The sequence below is a fragment of the Puntigrus tetrazona genome, chromosome 9 (assembly GCF_018831695.1).
Source record: "Puntigrus tetrazona isolate hp1 chromosome 9, ASM1883169v1, whole genome shotgun sequence".
Lineage (NCBI taxonomy): Eukaryota > Metazoa > Chordata > Actinopteri > Cypriniformes > Cyprinidae > Puntigrus > Puntigrus tetrazona.
The window spans coordinates 243,527-253,157 of record NC_056707.1 but is presented as its reverse complement, the minus strand read 5'-3'; positions in this window follow the sequence as shown (position 1 = coordinate 253,157).

The following is a 9,631-nucleotide window of genomic DNA, read 5'->3' as shown; positions in this document are numbered from 1 at the left end:
TCCCTCTAAAAGTAAAAAGGTACTTTTGGCCTGTGGCCTCAGTGTGATTATGTGAGTGAAGCATCCCGCTGATGCTCAACTGCACATAAGTGAGAGTGAGCGGCTGTGTGTTAGATTACTGATTCCATGATCATTCATGCCTTTGTTCCATCCGAAGGGTAAAGAGACTGTCACCACAGCAGACTGTGCTAAATGCGTGTTCATAACCTTGCGCGCTTCTGAAGTAGAAAGTGCCTCCACGAACAGGTCTGATTACACGCTTGAGAGGTGATCAGTGCCCGTAATTACTAGACTTAATGTAAGGTACTTCTTTTTCTTAATCAACATTTCTCCATGACCCTTCCATGAAGCAGCATACTAACAAAACCTGGCAAATCAATGTCTATTGTGTCTTTCCTCCATCTGGTCTGTCACAAAACTGATACAATAACTTGGTAAACACATTTTTGCATTCAGTCGGGCGCTGAGATTTAAAAATAAATGCTGGCACTTGCAATCAAGCTGTGCTTTTAATGGAGTTTTTGGTGCGCTGAGGACTGTTGAGGTTTTGCTCTTTTCAGACTCTTTTTGAAGAGAGGCACTTCAGGGGAGAAATGGCTGAGCTGATCACACACCAGCGTCGCTCACTGCTCTCCTCAGCTTGTGCAGATTACACTCTCACTCTGCCAGACACCACTAGCCCAATTGGCCCTCACCAAATGGAACTGTCTCACAGCTATGACAAATGATGTGTATTGTGTATATGCGTGTGTATGGGACTTCGTACGTATCTGGAGCCACAACAACTAAAAAGAGCCACTCAGCTGGATGGTCAAAACCCTTGTTATAACTTGGATGGAGCTCTCACGTAAAGTTGTGAACCCCATATTCTGTATTTGTTGCAATCTAATTTTTTTCCGTGCACACGTTGACATGTGGCCAACAAGCTTTAGTGCTTTGTTTCTGAAGTACTACTCCTACACATATAGAAGCTCAGAGATTCGGGTCAAAAAGCTGATACTCTCTCCAAACACCTACCTACGCTCTCGACAGTAGCTTCGGCTCTTTGTGCGAGAATCCCAGATAAAGTGTGAAATTGCATCGTTACAGATTCCAACCTGCCCCGAAGCCATGAAAACTCTTTCTGATGTGTCCTTTTCCATGAATGGAGCTTTGATACGTTATCAGATACATTCCAGGACACGCCTCAAGTATCGGCCTATCGACCGAGTCTGATTATCCCTTTTCTGCCGTCCGTAAGGCTAAGCGCGGGAGGGCGGCCTCCCGGCGATTTACCGGGCACGCTCATGCGTGAGGCAGCGACACCGGCTCTGTGATTGCCATGACCGCCCCTCACCCCTTGTACCAAAAGGGTCCTTTATGAAACTCTTTTCCATTTCGTTTCTGAATTCAGTCATTCCTCCATTAACCGTGTAGACCTCTATTCCCCTGCCTTCAGGGCCCCCTTTGTCCTTCTAATGGCTCTGGTAGGGCATACTGGAGCAGGCATTAAAGAGATTTGGTGTGACTTCGGCTTTGAAGAATTAGACATGCTCAATGTAACCCTGACTGACCTGAGCCTAGATCTGGGACATGGGGTGAACTGAGCAGCAATTTTTGATGCTGAGCTGATGGTTAGCCTTTTTAGGCCCTGTTTACATTGGGAACATTTTCTGGATGACAGAAAAATGTCCAGTGCCACGATCTTTTAACTAGCAAATGCAATTGCACCCTTTTGTGCACCCATGGGTGTGCTGGTCTAAAAAGAGGTGTGTTCAGGTGCTTTACTTTGGTGGCATGTTGCTATTTTGAGAAACTGAAAAAAGATTGCCCCTTAGAAAAACTCAAACCTGGTCTAAAGTTTAGTCTTTTTTTTTATTTAAAGATTGTGTTAGTAGAAAATGCGCCTCTGGGCAGGTCTACAGTATGCATTGACTTTGCTTATCACACAGGGACTCACAGCAGCACACATGCCAAATATCAAAAACTCAAGGATTACACTGTAAAGAATATTATTGTGTAGGCTACATACATGATGTTATGATGGACAGTCATTGCGTGTATCAGAATTAGCCTTTGCGCACAAGCAGATCAATTTCTTCAATTGAGAAGCATTCAGCTTTTCTGCCAATAAATTCCGTCATACAAATAGTGATCTCTACGGTGCAAAAGCGCAACTGGAAATGGGATATGAGATTCTGATTGGTTTATTACACATTGCCCCAAAAACACACACAACTTATTAAAAGAATAGGAACAACTCATTTTGACTATGTGCGGGCACTGCGGACCGTTTTCCCGGACTGTTAAAATAGCAATAGTGAAAATACCATTGCCAATTGAAAGAAAAACTGGTTTAAGTAGTTAAAATTGCTAGTGCAATTGTATGAAAACCACAAAGACAACTGAATGAAATCTATCAAACAAATCTGTCAAACAAAAAGCACATGTTATTATTATAAACTGTTCTTATCCCTTGAATACAAAATTTCTTCTTCTATGAACAAAAAGACGTTTTGGCAACCTCAAGCAAAGAAAAATGTGTATCAAATGTATTAAATACTGGGTCCTGAGTGTGAAATGAGGTGATTGTGTTACTTGTTGTCTTTTTATGTAAATCGTGTGATGATGTTAAATGTATTTGAGTAGTGAAGCCAAAGACAAATTTCCACTATAGACAATAAAGTGACTAAACTAAATGCCTAAAAGAGATTTTATTCAACACTTCCACAAACACATTAGGCATTTAAACTGTGAATGTTTTTTTTTCATTTGTTTTCCCTTTCCCTTCAATTGGACCTTAAAAATGATGTAAAGAGAAAATGACAAGTGTGAAACACTTACAATTGTATTTGTCTTCCCAGAAACCCATTTAATTTAGAGACAATGAGATGACGGTGTGCCATTTACTTTGCAGATCTCCTTTGTATATTTATTCTAATTGAGAAACAGGTGTTTCTTAACCCTCCGTTGCAAGCAGAGACCTCCCAGGATCTGAGCTGGTGGGTGCCTAAATAGCTTTGTGTGCTCTACTGGCCCTCATCAGCATTCCTGGGCGTTGTTGGAGCTAATGACAAGGCAACCTCGGCATAATGTGCCACCTAAATTACTGATTTCTCATACATTTAGTATTTATGAGGACTTATGAGTGCACACAAGATGCTAAACCTGGAGAATATTCTAGAGGTAATCAACTTTGCCTGGACTGGCAGAAATTACTGTAGACATGAGACACGGCTTCACCTAAATTACTGCTAACATTTCTATTTTTTTCCACCCCATCTGTTGTAAATATTTACGTGAAAGTACCTAGCAGGACTGGAGCAATTTTTGAGATGTTTATGGTTGCTAAACATCGCTGCTGCTTACTGTATTAGTAAATGTGATTAACATGTGACTCAGGACCACAAAACCAGCCTTAAGTCGCTTTTTTGTAGCAGTGATTAACAATAGATAGTATGGGTCAAAATTATAGATTTTTCTTTTTATGGCAAAAAAATCATTAGGATATTAGGTAAAGAAATGTTCATGAAGATATTTTGCTAATTTTCTACTGCAAATATATATAAATCTTAATTTTTGATTAGTGATATGTCTAAGCGATTTATTTCAATATTTAGATTTTTTGCACCCTCAGATTCCAGATTTTTAAATAGTTATCTCAGTCAAATATTGTCCTTTCCATATAAAAACCATATATCAATATTAATACAAAAAATACCCTTATGACTAGTGGTCCAAGGTCCATGGTCACACATAATATCTAGTGAATAAGAATTTATGTCATTGTAATTACTTTGAAACAATACAATTAATGAATACATATGCGCTTTAATGTACTGTAAATTCAATATATGTGTAAATATTTTAAAATGGCTTGAATGTGGCATGTCACAATCAACAGACATCATGCACGTTTCACTTTTAAACTATTTATTTTTCTGGATCAACTAAATGAAGGCAGTAGCACATGGTTTTTAAAAGATAAACAATTTTGTTGTTGAATTTCGGGTTAGGAAGTGCAGAAAGTTGTGTGATTAGGCTATGGGAGGCCTCGTGCTGTGAGGAGAGGTCTCAGCACAGGGGTGGTTGAGGGTTTGCTGCTGCCAAAGCCGTATGACTTACAGCCAGAAAGATCAACACAGCTGGCAGCCCAACAGCCCGTGTAATGTGGAAGACTCTCCTTTTAAGTTTGACTTTTGGAGAGATCGATATGTACTTATTGGATACATTTTTAGAAGAATATGACCCAGCTAACCAAGCTTATGACCCACTCGCAAGCCAAAAGATGGTGCAAACGGAGGAGCTCTGTGCTGACAGGAAGAAGAGTGGAAATAAAGTAATTCATAAAACTATTCTTCTTTATGTGGGACCAATAGAAGAGAATGCTCTTTGGAATGCACTAGCCTTTGTCCTTTTTATTGCTCTGCTTAGAGACTTGTTGCATCACAGTGATTTTACATAATTTAAAGTATTGTTTTAAGGTTCATTCTGCATTCTTTCTGCCATATACTGATGTCACCCAATTATTTGTCTGTGCACATGAAAGTTAATGGCATAAATGGCAGGAATTATTCTTAGGAAGCACAACAATACCAGCAACAGCCATTTAGTATTTAATTCAATCTTGTTGTTTCTTTTTTGTTTTTGTTTTTACATCAAATACGAAATAAATGCAAGTAATCCACAAACCGTGCTTTGTGTTATGCAAGTAGCATTAGTATTTCAATCTGTAGTCCCGTCCATGAAAAAGAATTACAGAGGAATATCCTTTTTTGCTATTATTATTTCAGAACAAATAGGAAATGACAACTGATTTGAATTGTAGCTTCTTGCAAGTACTTTCAGCCCAGAAAATTTTACTTCATTAGCAGAAGTATTTTAAATAAATTAAAAATATATTTTTTTAATTATATCATATACTACATTTAATGTACATAAATACTTATATTACTGTTTGGGATCAGTAAGATTTTTCAAATGTTTTCAAAAAAGAAACTTAACTGCATATATTTTCAGTAAAAAGCATTAAAATCTGTACTTTATACAGATTTATATTATTCCATTTACTGCAGCCTTTCTTCCAGTCTTCAGTGTCACATGGTCCTTCAGAAATAATTCTTATGTTAATTTGGTGCTCAAAAATATTTCTAATATTGTCAATGTTAAATTGCTGCTTAATATTTTTTGAAAACTGAAAAAACTGAAAAAAAAAAAAAAGTTTAGCATACTTTAGGAAGTTCAAAACAGAATTACATATATGTTTTGTAACTTTAGAAATTACTTACCTTCAACCTACCGTAATTATTATATAATTATAATTAAGAATTCAGCAAGGATGCATTAAGAAATCTTACTGACCCCAAACTTTTTAATGGTAACACATTTATAATATTTAAATTGATGATTTAATAATTTATGGTGTTTTTTCATAGGCTTGGTCTGGCGCAACAGCTTAGCGTAACTGCTCTGTGTGTGCTTAGAGCCGATTATGTTCTGTTGTTCATCTTACTGTCAGATGGGCAGCCCAGGAGGCACATGAGAAACTGCTGTTGACGTCTTACAATCTGCCTCTATCCAGGCACCAGGCTCAGCGCGATTCCCTCTCGCTGACAGATCTTGATGGCCCCGTCTGACATCACTGTCATTTGATGAGGTGTTAAATGAAGAAGCGGTGCTCATTAGAAGAGATCTTGTTTGCTCTTTGGCTATACCTGCTCTCTTGTCTCTCAAGGGGCCTGTCTTGCCTGTAAGGTGGCGAACAAACCTGCGCCGTCTTTCGCAATTGTCCAACAGCGTTAACGACATGTTCATTAGTCGGGTCTGTTTCCATGGAAATATGCAGGGTAGCCTGCTGGGCACATGTTATCCTGGCTGATCCGGGTGCTATTGACAGAAACACTGCGTGCGCATTCATTAGTCTAATCAAGAGAAGTTCCTTAAGCCAAGTGCACATGGTCTGCAGATAATTGACCATCCACTTAGATTGTCCACTACTCCTGTGAAATCTAGTGAAGTGTCCCAGATGGGTATTTTATTTTCCCACGCGCTAAAATAGCTAGACGGCCATAAAGCGCAATGAGCCATTTTGCAAGCATCCCAAAGGGAAGGAGTCTTGAGTGCTTTCTTTGGCTTGATCTTTCTTCTGCTACTTTGGTGAGCACACCGCATTCAGAAGCGCTGCCAGCTCTGCCCACTCTCTAAGGCCAGTTTAGAAGTGCCACCAGCTGTTTTGAGCCTTAATTTGTTAGTGTAGGTGGCGCTTGTGCTCGGGCACGTCTGTGTAGATCCTTAACGCCTTCGCTATTTGGCATTGGGACTAATTAGCTCACAGCTGTTGACTCACTGTTGGGATGCAAGTTGTTATCAACTGCTTTTGAACTTCACATGTGCTTGCTTTCTTGTGTAGATTTGCTTTTTATGTGTTGTTTTTTTCCTTGTCTCTTGGGCTTAATGCAGCTGGTTCAGACTGACCTCTTTCCCATCACAGCGGCACTTCAGCAACCAGCTGAGTAAAGCACACATCCCCAGCCACAAATTTCAGATCCCAAGCCAGAAGTGTGTACATGACCTCCCTGAATAGATGTCTCTTCATAAATTGGTGTTGCTCTCGCATAATGGGAGATGAAAATGTTCTTAAGTGAAATGAAAGGACTTTTTCTAGTTCATGATAATGGAATCTAAGGAAATGTGTATTTTATTAGTTTTTCCTCCTCCTGGCGTTTATAAATGATAGTATCCATTCTTCTTCCCTACTGCTTCACTGAGTAATGCAAATATGCATAACTGTTTTTGAGATTAAATTAAGTGAATTGTGACTAAACTTTGTGTAAAAAATGCCAGTAAATGGCAATTTTATGTTTAGATTAATTTATTAATCTCTCATTATTTCAGAGTTAGTCTATTTACAGTTTATCTGCCCTACTGTACCAACATTAGCTTAAAAAACTGTTTAGTTGACTACAAAGTTTTTTCTTTTTCAATAATTATTTATATTTCCCCATTACATTGCTCCTTTTGAACGTTAATTTCAATATATTTTTAAGATATTTTTAAGATTGAATTGAATTGAATTTTATTCAAATTTTTAATAATTTTCTTTTTCGAATATTGTGTGGAAAGTAGTGCTGATAAAAACTGGTGAATATAATGTTTTGAACCATTATTTTAATTTATAATTATTATTATATTTAATAATTATAGTATTTAAACTATAAGGAATATTATCTTTGTCCTAATTAAATTATATATAATTCATCTGCTCCATAGATACAACATCTGCCCACATTGATCAACCACTGATCTACTTAATAAAAAAACATTAAGGTAAATTCATCAAGGATGATTATGATACTACCCCATTATCTCTTTCTGAACATACACATTTGAAATATTACCATAAGGTCAAGTAGTCATTTTCCCATCAAAGGTTCTGGCCCATTTCTCATTTCTCCTGCATACTAACTAGGCTAAAACACTTCTTTTACACATGCGCCAATACACCCACCCAGCCGTACTTTATTACATAACCCCTAATGAGCAGTCTTGACCCAAGTGCTACAAGATGCAAAATGTGTGCGTTTTCAGTAGTGTTTGCAGATAGTTGCCTTTGCGCTTGCTTATGCTCTGCTGAGATTTTAACCAACATAACAAGTCAACAAGAATTTCGTTCTCTCTGTTGTGATCATTTTCAGTCTAGAGATGTATGTGTTGTGAATAGTCCTGTCTCATGCAGATGGTTGACTGTATAGCAAGCCAGTTGCCATGTTCATTTGCCTAATTAGTTACCCGCTGTTGCGAGAGGGATAATTGAGAAGGCATCATGGTAATTTGCAACATAACCAAGCTAATAATTTATTATTGATTGCCTCATCCAATGGTGAAACTGTAAATTAGCCCCTGGTGCATCTCAGTAGATTGCATGAATCCACACTTGTTTTTTAAATAGTCAAATAATATTATGTGCCACAAGATTAACTTTGGCCCTGCATGAAAGATGGTGATGTGCTGCCGATTTCTCTCTGGCTATAAATGCCATATATCATGTCTACAGTGAAATAGCGTTAATGTCAGTAGTGCAGAAGTTTTAACAGCATTTGCCCACAGCATGCAATACTGGTGTGCTGATCTCTCTGAAATGGCTTCTTAAACAGTTTACCACAAAGTTGCTGTAGGTCAAACCAAAGGGTAGAAGTTTTGCTGGTTTAGTCCAGTTAGCCCCTACTGGTAGACTGCAAGATGCTTTTTTTACAATGCATTTTTTCAGCCATTTAAAAGTTGATGTGAAATTAAGAATTAATTTTTTTTAAATCAACATGAAAATAGTAAATCTATGTAAATTGTATGTATAAATAAGTATGGTTTGTATTTATTTTGATTTGTTTAAATCATGACATATACACGATGCAGGTGATCCACTGTGGAGAGCCTTAATGGAGTTTCCTTTTCTTGCTTCGCTATGTTTTATGCTTTGTCATATGCTTTTATATTCACCTTTCCTAATGAATTCCTCAATGATGCTAGATTTCAGATTGGGGCTATGTGGGTGTTTAATTAAAGCTTGGTCTCCTAGGTTCATTGGTCGCTGAAGTCTGACACATTATGATTTGCGATGTTAGCATATGACGTGGTGTTTGAGGAGATTGACAGGCAGCTGAGTGCGGTGATTGAGGTAACTGCTGTGTGTTGTAATATGACTGCACTGGAGCTGCTCTGAATAGAGATGGAGATGTCATGCCTCACCTCTAATAAGATCAGCCATGATATTAAAACTCCTCCGCATATGAAGGAGACGGAAGTGCCTGGGCGCTTAAGGGGTTTTATGCTGATCAAGCTGGGCCACCACTTACTGCCAGAAACTTTTAACAACACCACCCACCACTTCTGCTCCCTACCCCAGTTCCCCTGCACCAACCATCAACATTATTGCATGTGAATTTTGGATAGTTTTTTTATATTACTTTAATTGTTATCCAGAGGCTGAAAGTTCTAGCTTGCTACTTTTCGAGTGCAACATTTTCTGTGGGGTTCAATATAGTTTCCACAATCATTCAATCTCCTTGCAAAGCGTGCATTGCATTGTGACCGAATCACAAAACATTCATGGCTGAACTGTGCTGCACAAATTGTTCAGGCCAGTCTAAAAAGATCAGGGACCTTGTTAAAAACACACTTCAGCAACTTACAAAATGCTAGGATGCTTGAGAAGGATTTTGCAATGCTGCAGGTGCTATCATACAACCAGGGACAGCACAACCTCTAAATTACTCATATTATTAGCTAGCAACTGGAGCATAGGTTCATGTGGTGTAATTCTGCTGAGAAAAGTTTTTAGTTTTTTATTTTTATCTTTTTTTATTTTGCCTTATTTGCAGTTGTATTTTATTTACAAATTTTTACTTTTTACTTTTTATCTACTCTTGGTACTTTCTGTTAACACATTTAAACTGTTGTCGTAATGACAAATCACCTCTGAAGTAAAAAAAAAAAAAAAAACATTGATGTAATCATAAAGAAGTACAATATTGCCCAACTGTTTAACTCCCATGACATTAGAGATGTGTGTGAGCTGCAAGCAATGGAAACAGCAAAAAATAAATATATTCAAGTATGTTTACTATGGATTTTTTTTTCTCCCTTTTTAACAGGTGCA